Here is a 15,696-nt window from a genome sequence, read left to right as displayed (position 1 = left end):
TGAGTGCGTCGTTAAATAAATATTTCCTTCCTTGTGTAAAGTTTGTTTGTTTTATTTAACGACACCACTAGAGCACATTGATTTATTAATTATCGGCTATTGGATGTCGAACATTTTTTCATCAGTAGCAAGAGTCCTTTTATATGAACCATCCTACACCAGTCGTGGTGCACTGGCTTAAACGAGATATAGCCCAATGGGCCCCCGACGCGGATCGATTGCAAACCGACCGCGCACCAAGCGAGCGCTTTACCACTGCGACACGTCCCGCCTTTTTTGCGTAATGCACCATTATTAAAACATCTTGCTATATTTATTTTAAAACACCATCTTGTATTTTCAATCGATGTTTCTCTTTGGTACTTTTTTTTAATATTTAAAAACAAAGTTTATTAACCACCAGAAATATATATGGTAGTGTCAGGGTTGGGAGCCCTGATGTCACTACGTTACAGTCATGCTATAATAAACAAAATATGAATACATATGGTACGTTACCACAGTATAATTTAACAGGGTTACATACAATAATTATGTAATAATTTGGCACTTTTTAGTTACTTTGATAATGTACCAGCTGATCTATGTTAACTATATGCATGTTGATTAGTGTTATTATGTATGTTAACGTTTATGCTTTTTTATTGTCCTAATGTTATAAATTGTATTGTATCTGAGTGTTGTTGAATAATAATAACAACAACAACAACAACAACAACAATAACAACAACAACAACAATAACAACAACAACAACAACAACAAAATAAATGAATGAATGAATGAATGAATGTTTAACGACACCCCAGCACGAAAAATACATCGGCTATTGGGTGTCAAACTATGGTAATGCAAATAAATAAAGTGATGAAAAAAAAAAACAGTGTAAAGAACTGTACTGAATTTTACTCAAAACTTCAATTTTGTGCTGTATTGGCCATTTTCAAAGAGAATGTTACACCCCTGCACCACGGTGAGGTTACAGCACGCGCAAGGGCAACAACAACAACAACAACAATAATGAATGAATGAATGAATGAATGAATGAATGTTTAACGACACCCCGGCACGAAAAATACATCGGCTATTGGGTCTCAAACTATGGTAAATGCTAAACATGAAGTGATGATCAACATCAATATAAAAATGCAAGATTTAAATAAAACAGTGTAAAGAACTGTGCAAAAATATAAATATCACAGATACATACTGACTCAAAATTTCAATTTTGTGCTGTATTGGCCAAAGAGAATGTTACACATCTGCAACACGGTGAGGTTACAGCACGCGCAGGGGACAACGACAATAATAATAATCATAATATATATATATATATATATATATATATATATATATACAACACACACACACACACACACATATATATGCGCAAAAGCTGAGGTCCAAATGTTTTTAATATTGCACAAATATTTGATTGCAAATTTTGCAACTCTCCCATAAAACAATCTTTGCTTGGCTTCGTCATTTAGAACTCCCATTAACAAAGCTAATTCAGAATTTCTAACTAATCTGGCAAATTCAATACAAAGTAACCTATATGCAGCAAAAAAAAATTAATTGTACTTTCTGCTATACACACACAAACACACACATAAGGAAAGGAATGTTTTATTTAACGACGCACTCAACACATTTTATTTACGGTTATATGGCGTCGAACATATGGTTAAATACAACACAAATATTGAGAGAGGAAACCCGCTGTTGTCACCTCATAGGCTACTATTTTCGATTAGCAGCAAGGGATCTTTAAATTACCATCCTACAGACAGGGTAGTACATACCACGGCCTTTGCTTTGATATACCAGTCGTGGTGCATTAGCTGGAACGAGAAATAGCCCAATGGGCCCACCGACAGGGATCTCGCCCACTATTTTAATAAAGTAGAAAAAAGATGTTGTCAAGCCTCTAAATGTTCATTAAATATCCCCATCTACACCAGACCCAATATTTCTGCCACTCATGGGTGTTGGAAAATGTCAGCATCTTGGTAAGCAGGTTAAATGCTATTTCTCATTGTCAACTAGTGGTTGTTGGGTGAATACTTATATGTAGAGTACATAACCACCTCACCCCGCCCACCACCACCTCGTTTCCGACGACTACATGTATGCTTTTCAGTATCACAGTTTATACTTAATATTCATTTAGTAATTACTGAGATTAATTTCTTTTATCTTTTGTATTTAGTTTCCATTCGCAGTTGCCCGTTTTTATTTGTTTATTTGTGGTTTTTTCTCTTGCTTTGTTTTGTTTTATTTTTCTTCATTAAAGGGACATACCCTAGTTTCAGCCCGTGAAAATTAACACTAAGTTTAGTTAATCTACAAACCTGTAACACATTTGGATAAAGTTACAATTGAGTGAAACATGAGTCTGTGACTTTGAAATGGTAAAATACCCTCTAAAAATAGACTAAAACTCGACTCCATAACTGTTACTTCTCAGACGCACGTGCTTTTTTAAAAATATGAGAAATGCATTTTGTGACGTTAAAAACACCAGGATGACCAAAAACACTTCGAAAGTACGGAAATTGATAATCTAAATAATAAAATCTATGTAAAGTATGGTTTAAGTTATCAAAAACGGTTATAATAGTAAAAACATATGCGTTAGTGTTTAAAAACTAGGGTATGTCCCTTTAAAGTTAAAAATACAGTGCAACTAGTCTATGTTCTGTCGTATTACAAACTCCCAGTAATACTAATAATAATAATAATAATAATAATAATAATAATAATTTAAATATGAAACATGATAGCGTTCGAACTAGTCGATTTCTACCCACAGTAGCCGTGGTGTTCAAGAAGCGTGTATCCGCAGATACAATTACAATGGAATACATCACTGGGGTTTTATTCTATTGGAAAAAACATTACGACTACCGGCCTCGGTGGCGTCGTGGTTAGGCCATCAGTCCACAGGAGTAGTAAGGAGGCCTGTATAGAGCCATGACCTACTTTACGTGACCTTGACCTTGATGACGTCACGGACTTGTCACGTGACCTCGTCCTACTGACCCGGCCCTGACTTACTTAGACTGACCCTGACCTATTTAAACTGGCCTACTGTACCGTGTGCAACGTCCTACTGACCCGGCCCTCACCTACTTAGACCGGCCCCCCAACCTACTTAGTCTAGCCATGACCTATTTAGCCCGGCCCCGATCCGTCGCACTTAGCAACGCCCGTGCTATCCTGTCTGTGGGAAGTGTATGATCCCTTGCTACTAATGGGAAAGTGTAGCGGGTTTTCTCTCTAAAACTGTCCAAAATATGTTTGACATCCAATAGCTGATGATTCATAAATCAAGGTGCTCTAGTGGTGTCGATAAACAAAACCACTTCTAAGGACTCAGCCCGACGCGAGGTAGTGTCTTTAATTTTAGCGCACTGAATGTTGAATGGTTATAACTGCTTACGTCCGGGAAGCGGTGGTATCCTATTTTATTGTCGGTGGCAATACTCTTAGGAACTAGAAGTTACATTCTTAAAGACGTGAAATAAGAAATGATTTAAATAGGTGTAAAATAGAATTCTCGTGCCACTATGTCTCCCGTGATAGCGCATTCACAAGATTATTAAACTATTTTAACATACCCAAAGAAAGCACTTCGCCACTCGCATATATGTATATGTGGTTTAAATGACAGGCTTTGTTTACATGTGTGAAGTAGTTAACTGCGAACGAGTTCGCGTCCAACGCAAAAGGTACGCCGTTCGTATCTAAAGTAGGGAAATTAAAAAATTTCTATTATTTAAAAAAAATAAAATAATTTATAGTTTATTTATTTGTATTTATTTATTTGTTTGCTTATTTATTTATTTATTTATTTATTATGTTACGATTTTTTTTTCAAGCAGCCTCCTTTCACCTTTGTACAATCAGCCTATATATCACCTGTAGGGCGGGGGTCTATATAGGTAGGTTGTTTTGAAATGTAACATTTCATGTTTAAACAGCAGTTTAATTAATTTATATTAGATTTTAAGGTACATATATATATATTCACACTCATATATAAGGACATTTACGCTTTAAAACTGTACCATGTATACAGAGAAGATTTAAAACTAGTATACCTTTAGAGGTGTATTGTGATTTAGTTTTTAGTCAGTATATGTGGATGTAACCTATTAAATATACAGAGATTGTGTTGTTCAATGGTTCAATGCTACCCATCATGTACACATGTAAACATTTTGCAGCAGGTGATCAATGTAATTTGCATGGTCCCCAAAATTAGGCATGACTGATATACAGTGGATTTACTTGACATATGTTTTTCCCAGTATCCACAGTGAAATTTGAAAATTTCAAATCATTGGCAATATATATTGTAGTGAAAACAAAACACAGTGCCTACATCCATCCGTCCATCGTTTTGAGCGGAGAGACACTGGTCATACCTATCACACACATTCATTCAAACACTCGTGTCTTTTTTTTTCTTTTTTTTAAAATACATTTTTGAGGGTATTGAGTTCCTTTTCCTAATAGTTTTATTATTATGAGTTAGTTATTGAAAGTTTATTTACTTGTTTTTATTTATTTATTTGTTTTTTTATTTATTATGTTACGATTTTTTTTCAAGCAGCCTCTAATAACCCTGTGGGGACGGGACGTAACTCAGTGTTCCCTTGATGTGCGGTCGGTCTGGGATCGATCCCCGTGGGTGGGCCAATTGGGCTATATCCAGCCAGTGCTCCACAACTGGACAACGGCCGTGGTATGTACTATCCTGTATGTGGGATAGTGTAGGATGTTGCACATAAAAGCCAGATATGTGTTATGCTGTCTGCCGGATGTTGCACATAAAAACCAGATATGTGTTATGCTGTCTGCCGGATGTTGCACATAAAAGCCAGATATGTGTTATGCTGTCTGCCGGATGTTGCACATAAAAGCCAGATATGTGTTATGCTGTCTGCCGGATGTTGCACATAAAAACCAGATATGTGTTATGCTGTCTGCCGGATGTTGCACATAAAAACCAGATATGTGTTATGCTGTGTACCGGATGTTGCACATAAAAGCTAGATATGTGTTATGCTGTCTGCCGGATGTTGCACATAAAAGCCAGATATGTGTTATGCTGTCTGCCGGATGTTGCACATATAAGCCAGATATGTGTTATGCTGTCTGCCGGATGTTGCACATAAAAACCAGATATCTATTATGCTTTGGTCAAACAGTCAAATTTGGAGCAGAAAAATATTTGCCAATTTAGAATTTGACCCAAACAGTCTTTTTATCCAAGTCAGTTTTAATGCTGTAGAGAAATGTATAATATCTATCATTTTAAGCCCACCTTTTTCATAATCTTGCACTAGTATTGTTCTTTTTATCCGGTCAGGTTTGTTTTGCTATACAAAATTAAAAAGTCATTTATTTATTTGTTTTAATATTCTTTCCGGTGGATTTAGTAAAGAAATAAGTAAATGTGTTATTTTGGGTATTACAAGCGATTTTACCACAATAATTCTACCCAAAACGGTTAATTTTCTTGCTGACCACTGTTTCATAGATTTCTTCATTTCCAATATTTTATATTCATAATTTTCATCAATCATTTGTTGCATATATAGAGAAAAGTTTATTCCTAATAGACTAAAATATTCAGCTCCCCATTCTAGCTTCCATTCATAGTATTCATAGTATTATATCTTGACATGTGAACTAAACCGTTTCAACACTTCGACCCAATGTTTCAGAATAACCTTTTTTTTTCTCTTTTTTTTGGGGGGGGGGGGGGGGGACACGCTCGTGGGAGAGGCAACCACACTATTAATGAACCATGTTATGGAGAGGCAGGCACATATAAAAGTTGGCCCTTATACTCACTCGCCCGGCTACACCAGTGCGCACAACTACTGAACTACTGATGTGTTTTTAAGATAACGGATAGATAGCAAACTCATAAATGTGATGATATAAAAATCTTTGATGCATACATTATTTGTTTGATTATAATCGAAGTCAGTAAATCTTCAACAACAATGTATATGGACGAAACCTTCATTAGTAGCAAGTGATCTGAAATACACAGTTTCCCACAGACAGGACAGCACATAGCATGACCTTTGATATATCAGTCGTGGTGCGCTGGTTGGGACGAGGTAAAAAAAAAAAACGAAAAAAAAGAAGCCAAAACAACACTGGGCCCTTTGAGGTTATTCAATTCTATGAGCGGAGCACCTCAGGCAGGGGCTCTACCAACTGAGCCACATCCCGGCCCTGCACTATGTTCACCCCAGTAGACAATTTGGGTTATTGTTGGTTCCATCCACTTCTCTACGACTGGTATATCAGTCGTGTTGTTTAATACTTTGTTTTCCATATTCAACTATTTGTAATTATTGTTGCCATAGTTATTATTCAAGCCATATAAAGTCCGTTTCCCATGTGAGCTGTGTTTGGCGCGACTTTGTTCCCCTTTGTAATATACAAAAATATAGATGTACGGGGGAACACACCTACATTTTTAATAAAAGAAACCATGACAACGAGAACGGAATTGAGATAAAAAAATTTTTTTACAGATCTAAATACGTGCTACCATGAACGATTTGAGAACTATACAGAGTAATTATAATTATAGATATATGTGGAGGTTTTTTTTCTCTACTGGCGGTCATGGTGATAAATAAATAAAACGTGTTTAGTATTGCTTTTATGTATACAATGTACATTGATGGTCGTTAATGTTCACTGCGTACAGGTTTAGATATGTTCTACATTGAACGAAACTCTTCTTTTGTTGTGGGACACTTTCAGTATTGAAAACCAATACAGTTTCCGACTGGGGATTAATTCTCTACCATAGTTAATCTTTTAAAAGTACGGCGCAAAGACGTCACGATAAAAAGTCAAATATATAATAGTCGTAACTGCGATTTTTTCTCTCTAAAACTGATGGGATAATTACAATTTCGATTTAGAGCAAACAAAGGAAACGAATGGTTATTTGAAGCATGTTGTTTATGTAGCTTAATCTCTCTAGTTCGTCTAAAGATTTCGTGAAGAAATTCCCTCTAAAAATACAGACGACAGTCATTACACGTACATTGCCTTTGATACATAAGCTTCAAACACAGGGTGGGGGCTGCAGGGGCACCTGCTGCTCAATTATCAAGATTTTCGTTTTGGAAGCCGAATATATATATATCACCTACCCACGCCCCACCCCGATGCTAGCATATTCAGACGTTAATGAGATATGTTTGCAGCCACATCCAAAAGATATAAACAATGTCCATAGAATATAGCCATCCACCAAAGCGGAAAAGTTCCAGAATCGTAGTGTAAATTTGTTTTAAGTATTTAAATGATAATAAAATAATATTCCCAGGTAGGTATCAGTCAGATATCTTCATTCCAGCTCGGGGTATATTGAAAATTAAACCAGTACAAACTGTGTTGTGAACCAGTAAGGACTGTCTATTCAATACATTTAACTATGTGTAGCTTAATTATAAATATTACTTTTACAAAAACAGTTTAAGGAATTAGTGATAGTAATCTAATAAAACGTATAAAACAAATTCAATATATGTAATACAACAAGAGCTAAACTTGGCAAGTTGGACAAAGGGACATGAACTTAGTGTTTAGTTGTCAGACCGCGAGCCAGTGTTGGTGCCGGGGCGGGCAACATTTTGATCACCGTGCATACATCCAATCAAGGTTCAAGCACAGCCAGCACGTGTTCAATATCAATTTTCTGACATTGCTCCTTTGCGCGTACTATAACCTCACTGTGGTGCAGGGGTGTAACATTGTCTTTGAGAATGGCTAATACAGCACAAATCGAAATTTGAGTAAAAGTCAGTATCTATCTGTAATATTTGTATTTTTGCACAGTTCTTCACACAGTTTTTATTTAAATCTCGAATTTTTATATTGATGTTGATCATCACCTTATTTGTTTGCATTACCATAGTTTGACACCCAATAGCCGATGTATTTTTCGTGCTGGGGTGTCATTCATTCATTGCTAGCCGTTGTTGATGCCCATTGACGTCGGCATTTTATAGTCTATCAGAAATAACATGTAACGCTGGAACAATCAGTCAGAAATTACTTTACGCTAGGAAGAAATCTACCGTTAGAAAATAAATATATTTTCTTTTAATGATTCAAGTATGCACACATTTTCTCATCAAAAACAATCAATAACTGCTTTTTGATTCAACGTCTATTTGCAGGGTTTTTTATACGCGCTCTCTAAATCTTGAGAAACCTCCAACTTTTTGTAAACACAGCAGTTTAGTCCTGTGCGAAAACATAAGCAACATTACTAACTTGAAATAATTAATGTGTAATTTCTACACTGCATAAAATGGAACTAGCATTTCTTATTTGTATTTTTCAGTCTACATTTAGCGTAAAACAATTTTACTGGGAAAGCATTAAGGATATTCGTAAAAACAACATCAATTACTACACACACAAAATGCGTTGTGGTGCATTACAATAATATTGCGAATTGAAAGAAGTAACACGAACAAATTCGAATGTGCAAAAACCTTAGACTATCTGACGGGCCCGTAGCCAGAATTTTGAGGGGGGGGGGGGGGGGTCATTTAGGCTCACACGAGGGCGCGAAGATTGCCGAATGTTAAAAAAAGTCACCGGTAAAGGGGGGGGGGGGGGGGGGGTGTCGATCGACCCTCCCGATCCCCCTTTGGCTACGGGCCTGTATCATTACACAATTGTGTGTGAGTTTAAATTTAAAATAAAACTGTTTTACTGAAGAAAAAATCCCTTTGGGGTGATTATTAAAAAATATATTTATTGGTCTCCTGTTGTTCAGGGCCCTGTTCCACGAAGCGATCTTAGCCCTAAGATTACCTTAAGCGCATAGCTACCCTATGCATTAAATTGATCTTGTGGCTAAGATCGCTTCGTGGAACGGTGCCCAGTAAATTACACGCAGTGTGCAGTGTGTATTAATAGATCTATAGAAAAGCAGCCTGTATGTGTAAACAAGTTCTCAGCATACAATGAAATGGTTCCTAAAACACCAGGGCTGCTTGTTCAAACGTTAGTTAGCTTCACCAGTGGTTCACAGACATTTTGAAAACCAAGGACTGCATCAATACAAATAATAATTGAAAACATAATTTTAATATTTGATTTAGAACTACTAAAGGTATTCATACATAAACTAATCTAAAGTTTATTTTGTATTTGTGCAACATTAATTAAAAGGAAAAGAGTCGACCAACCCAGGGTTAGTTTAACTATGCTGTGAACAACTGGATCCTGAATACGTTCTCTATGACATAATATTCAGTCAGATAACTTAATTCTATGATACTAGTTGCCCGTCGGACAACTAAATAAATTACAGCAGACTCGTGTCTCAAACGGTGAATGGTGTTCCTTACCCATATTGCTGAATTCACGTTTTAAACTATCATTCTCTGAAACGTGTGAATGTTTTTGTATCATTCGGAACTCCTCAACTCTACTCCTCAATTCTACAAGACACAGACTTTACTGGATTGTATTTACCATAGTTTGACACCCAATAGCCGATGTATTTTTGGTGCTGGGGTGTCGTTAAACATTATTTTATTCATTCATTCATTCATTACTGGATGGTCTTGTTTCGCTTTGGCACGAACACGACCACACACCAAAATCATTGACGCTATGTTTCCATATAGTGTTAGTAGCTATAGCATATTATTAATATCAGTAAGGCCATGGATTTTTTTAATGCACCTTTGCCTGCCTGAGAAATATACCCGAAAAAGCACAACCCCTGTTGTCCAGCTCTTTCTCCAATAATATTGGTTTAAACAAACATCCCCACTAAACCTGCCCAGAGTACACCCATTTTACACCAAAAACACTATTTGTGCATGGGCCTGGATTATCACATGAAAGTCTTCACTGTCAACTAGTTGCACATGTTTACAAACTACATGCACTCCTTTGTCGACTTCAGTCTAATAGGTGCCGCTTCGAAGCTGTCTGCCATGAAATAATCAGTCAAACAATAGACTACTTGCGCAGATATATTTCCGGATTTTTGTCAAACAAATGGGAAGATTACTGTGATCTAAGGCCTATCGGTCCAATCATGTTCTAAAAAACTGGCACACCTAATGCATTCCAATGATAAACATATTAAAGCAATGCTCAGTAAGTATCGGGATATCACTTTTAAAATTAGCGTATAAACAACTTTTTTTTTTTTTTACTGCACATGTTCTATCTATAGAGCGTTGTTCCGGAGAAATATTTTGAAATATTTAAAGAACAAAATTTAATCCTTAGACTTTACTTATTTTTTAAGGAAATACTAAAATTAAATTCACATTTTTGTAAAACAATTTTAAAAAATGTATTTGTAAAATTTTACATTTTAGATATGATAATTGAAGGCTTATTAAAGATATGATAATTTATGTCAGAGAGATGGTGAAAGTAACAAAATTGGGGCCAATTGCAACACATTTTATACATTAATAAGAGGGAAAATTGGACATGATAGGCCTCAAGATTAAATTTTGACATACCATATTTATGTACCTACTTCATTTACTGTGTTATACATGTAGCCACTTCGTAAAAGGTCATATAAATGCATATTAATATGAATATGCCCTACATACTGTACTTCAGTATACACCATAATGTTTTTGTTTTTGTTGTCGACAACTCTGAAAATTAAGAATTTGGCAACAAATGCTGATATAAATCCTACCAACAGGTACTTGCACCATATTTTTTCAGTTTCCAGTGAGAACTGTGAACGGGTATAACTATGTGCCAGCGTTTTGAAGACCTCAGTGTAGTATTTCGTGATTGGAATGACGCTTGTAGTAATGACCACTGTATATCCATTATGAATTAAACTGCAGTATGTCTTATATGCAAATTTTAAAAACGTTTTGGCACATTTTCGGCAATAAATTTGACGAGTTTTTGAAATACTGACCAAAGTGTGTAATTTCCATCATGTAGCTGGAATTTATTATTAGAGTACTTAATCTTGTTAAAAACATTATACCTTTTACTTAAGGTGTTTAATTGCAGTAGGCATAAAATGATTAGATATCAAATACAAATGTAGCCTAGCTTTTTTAATTGGGGGTTTCATTCTCCATGCATGTCTTCTTAACGTTGGATATCACTCCCTAAACGGAGCCTTCGTTATTTACAGGAGTACTAACGTGCATTCACAGGATACATAGCTTTTTTAAAATGCAAATAAGTCAACTTCGTGCAATTTAGATGATGAATTGTATACAAAATATGTCTGGGTTTGGGTTTGTTTTCATGCAAATGTAATGAACACAAGGATTGAATAGGAATTAAACGAAACATTTGGAGAAAAAAAAACTTATGGCCGATTTCATATGTCGAGGCTATCGGTGGGTTTTGGAAACATATGGTTTAAACCTAGGTTAAAACCTGGGTCATGTTTATTGTGCATTTCACGTCTGGTTTTCAGTAATCCTAGTTTAACACTGGGTTACAATTGTATTGCTTGTTTAAACCCGCCCTTGAGGTGGTTTTTCGCTGGGTTTGCTCAAAGTAACTTTTCTTCATGGATAATTTCGGCAGCAAAATCATGTTTTACGTCTGTATTGCAGAACCATGAAATGTGAACGTATTTTAAAGATTATTTGAAGCCACTACAGAAACAGTGGCGTAGCCAGGGGGCCATGCCCCCTCCCCCCCCCCAATCCCGGCAAAATTAGGGGTGATCAGTGGCGTACTCAAATATCATTGTTTACTTGGCTGCCAGGTGCCCACCCCCCAAAAAAAAATCCTGCCTACGCCACTGTACAGAAACGAATACAGGGTGGGGGTAGGGATGTTCGAACCCCCTCACCATTTAGACAAGATGCCCGTTTGCCTGGGGTTTTTTTTTTGCACGACTGTATAATTAGATCCACCCCTTCACCATGTTCGTGGCGAATGAACAAATAAAGCGCCTGGGATATATAGAGGATAATAAACGACACCAGTTATTATCAAAATTATGTACCGAATCAAATAATTTTTAGTTGTCGCGAGCTTTAGCGAGTGACAAACGAAAACTAGTTCACTCGGGACATACATTGATAATACCGGCCTCGGTGGCGTCGTGGCCATCGGTCTACAGGCTGATAGGTACTGGGTTCGAATCCCAGTCAGGCATGGGATTTTTAATCCAGATACCGACTCCAAATCCTGAGTGAGTGCTCCGCAAGGCTCAATGGGTATGTGTAAACCACTTGCACCGACCAGTGAACCATAACTGGTTCAACAAATGCCATGGTTTGTGCTATCCTGCCTGTGGGAAGCGCAAATAAAAGATCCCTTGCTGCTAATCGGAAAGAGTAGCCCATGTAGTGGCGACAGCGGGTTTCCTCTAAACAAAATGTGTGGTCCTTAACCATATAACCATAACCGTAAATAAAATGTATTGAATGTGTCGTTAAATAAAACATTTATTTTATTTTATTACATTGATAATAACTGGTACTGAGTTTGCTATTCTATTTATTACCCCAGCTGTGTTTTCTCTAAACGCCTTTATTTTAGGCGCTCATGCACGTACATGTAGGCTATAGAAACAATGTAAACCACTTTACACACTGTTCTGCTAAAAATATAAATAATGATTTGCAATAAAATGACGTTTTATTATAAATGTAATATTAAAACAGTCGTGAACGCAAACTCATTAAAGTACATGACGTCATTTTGTGTGTTTGCCAAATCGCGATGATGTTATATTTAGTACCGACAAAGTCATTGGTTTGTAAGCGTCAAACCATCCAGCAATATTGTACGTCACAACACTGCATAATATTTCTCATTTAGAAAATACGGAAAATATTTTCCCTGTTATGAGTGGTCACTGGGGGTAATAAATATAGTTATTTATTAAATTAGTAAAAATAAACATTTTCTTCATGGTGTATGAACTGCATGAAAACAGGAAGTACTAGTAATGAAAGTTGATCGGTTACCACCGGTATCAAAGCAATAAACGTCTATCATAGACTGCAGTCTTATTATGACATACTTTCGTGTTTGTCTCGTCTTAATAAAGGGGGCACAAGGCGGTACAGGCCCACAGTTTTCAAAATTTGACCATACGTTATCTCGGTGCCCTCAGGCGTACGCGTCCCATCTTTTGTTTTTTAATATTATGTTAGAATTAAAGGTAAATGCCAATAACAAAACGTTTATTCATATTTGCATTATTACCAACAGCTATGTAGGGTTCTGTAAGCATATTTGCATTATTACCAACAGCTATGTAGGGTTCTGTAAGCATTTGACATGGATTATAACTAATATTGTGAGTAAAATGATGGAAATACATGGTGAAACGTTTTTAGGCCAGCTAATTTTCCCGAATATGTCCATCGTTTTTGACAGAATGTGAAGGTTTACTCCACATATATTTTTATTTATTTATTATTATTATTATTATTAAAAAAAAAAAAAAATGGGGGTGAGGGGGTGGGGTGGGGGGGGGGGAGAGGAGGAGGTAGCTAATCATCCATCTCAAACGCGAATGCTAATAACATACCGGTAACGAGTTTCAACTACAAAGTGATAAAGTGTAAGCTATTCCTCGCTTATGTCCCTTTCCAAATCTGCGGGTAACCCATGTAAAAAGCGTGGTTTTGTAAACACGGGTAAAACACACACATGTGAAATAAACCACGGGTGTATGTCTTGGTAAACCAGTGTTAAACCTAGGTTTTAATATAACCCGGTGTTTCGAAACCCAGACATATGAAATCGGCCCTTAGTGTATACATAATTGAACAGGACGATAGTATCCAAGTCCTGATTTAACACCAAATGAAACTCATAGCACATTATGTACTGTTCATTTTCGAATTCTTCAATGATTTGTTTGTATTTTTTCATTTGGTCTGTAAATATTTTTGATCATTTTATGATAAGAGTTTTGGTGACACGCGTTATTCTTAAAAAAAACACCCCAATAACCCGGTTTACGGGAGTAGCTAAAAAATGTCAACATTAGACTACGACATGCATTTAATCTCTTCACAACAAAAAATGGCATGAATATTAACATTTGTTGGTTGATTTTGACAATAAAGTGAACAAGGTAAAACATTATTTCATCAAATCGATCGTAGATTACAATGCGCGTGTGCAGAAATCATTTCCCGTGAATAACCCGGTTCACGGTTACTGGAGGATACAGGCGCAAAAGTGAAAGATTATGTTTATATTCTGATTGTTTTCGACTACGTAATGGAGAATGTAGGAGAAGGTGTAGACTCGTGAAAAATAATTCACAAGCCCCGTAAGGGCAAGTTAATATTTTTTTATGAATCTACACTTCCGAGTGCAGTCTTCAACGTAATCCATTATTCATTAAAAAAATCGTGACTGCTATATATTTGATATTTTTAATGAAAATATTGGTTAAAATAGAAAAGCATATTTACAAAACTAATAACCCAAAACGGTTGGATCCTTTCCGACCTAACCTGAATGATTCGGTCAGAAAAACAGGTGGATAGCAGATAGAGACGTGCTAATCGTGTAATATCTGATTTCCGATTTAGTTTCTGACAGTCTTCGTTGTGTTCCGCCAGAATACATTACTATCACTAGTATCAGGTTTATAAGGTTTAAATTGCATTTTAATTTGATGATGCAGATACTTGGCCTCGTAGGCTAATGCGTTGTACTTGTTTACAATGTACAGTTTCTGTCGGTAGTGGGTTCGAATCCCTGTCCTGAACTCATAAAAGTTAAAATTGTATTGTTTTACAGGTGTTGATCCTTGAAAAAATTATCTACACGTTGAACAATAGTGTAATTAAGGATTAAGTTGCCTTTAACAAAACCAATACACCTGTCATTTTCACAATTGAATGAATTTGTAAATAACATAGTACTAAAGTCCTGTCGGAAATATAATAAAAATGATTTTCGTCGATTATTTCTTACATATTAAACTGACAAGTAAATATTTTGTAAATATCTGTTAAATGATAGTATGCCTAATTTAGCATTTACTTGTTTGGGCTCTTATTCATGTACAAGGTAGTGTTTACTCTTGAAATTAAAAGAAACGTGTCGGTAAACAGGTGATTTGTGCACTTTGTTGGAACAGACTGTAACCCATTTTGACCAAGTGATAATTTCATTGCTGCTGTTATATCTGAGGGACCGTTCTGATGACGGTTTACCCCTATCCCTCTTCAAAAACAAAATATCTGTAGACGTTTATAATAACTTTTGAGCAAAACGGCCAAGAACAATTCTGAATTTGTAATCTATTATACCGGTATTAAAGGTGTTATCTCAAAGTTGCATAATGACAGCTATTGCAAATAAAACAAAAATTAATAAAATTTTGCTTTAACATTTAAAGACTACACCTTTAAATATATGCCCATAAGTGATTATAGGAAATAATTTTATCTACTCGTAAAAATACGTTTTTATTGGAGAATCTTTATCACAAACAGATGCTCACATATAATTATCATATAGTACCCTTAAGTGGTTGCAAGATTTTGTAAATTTCTAATATACTTATATTGAATTTATATTCACTAAATATCCTGGTCATAATTAATAATTTATGATGCAATTCGAAATAATCAGTTAACTTGCAGTTTTAAATTAAACGTTTGTTTATGAAACTGACACATATTCTAAAT

Source organism: Gigantopelta aegis, chromosome 8, assembly GCF_016097555.1.
Source record: "Gigantopelta aegis isolate Gae_Host chromosome 8, Gae_host_genome, whole genome shotgun sequence".
NCBI lineage: Eukaryota > Metazoa > Mollusca > Gastropoda > Neomphalida > Peltospiridae > Gigantopelta > Gigantopelta aegis.
The sequence above is the reverse complement of the archived record's forward strand: the minus strand, read 5'-3'. Positions refer to the sequence as shown.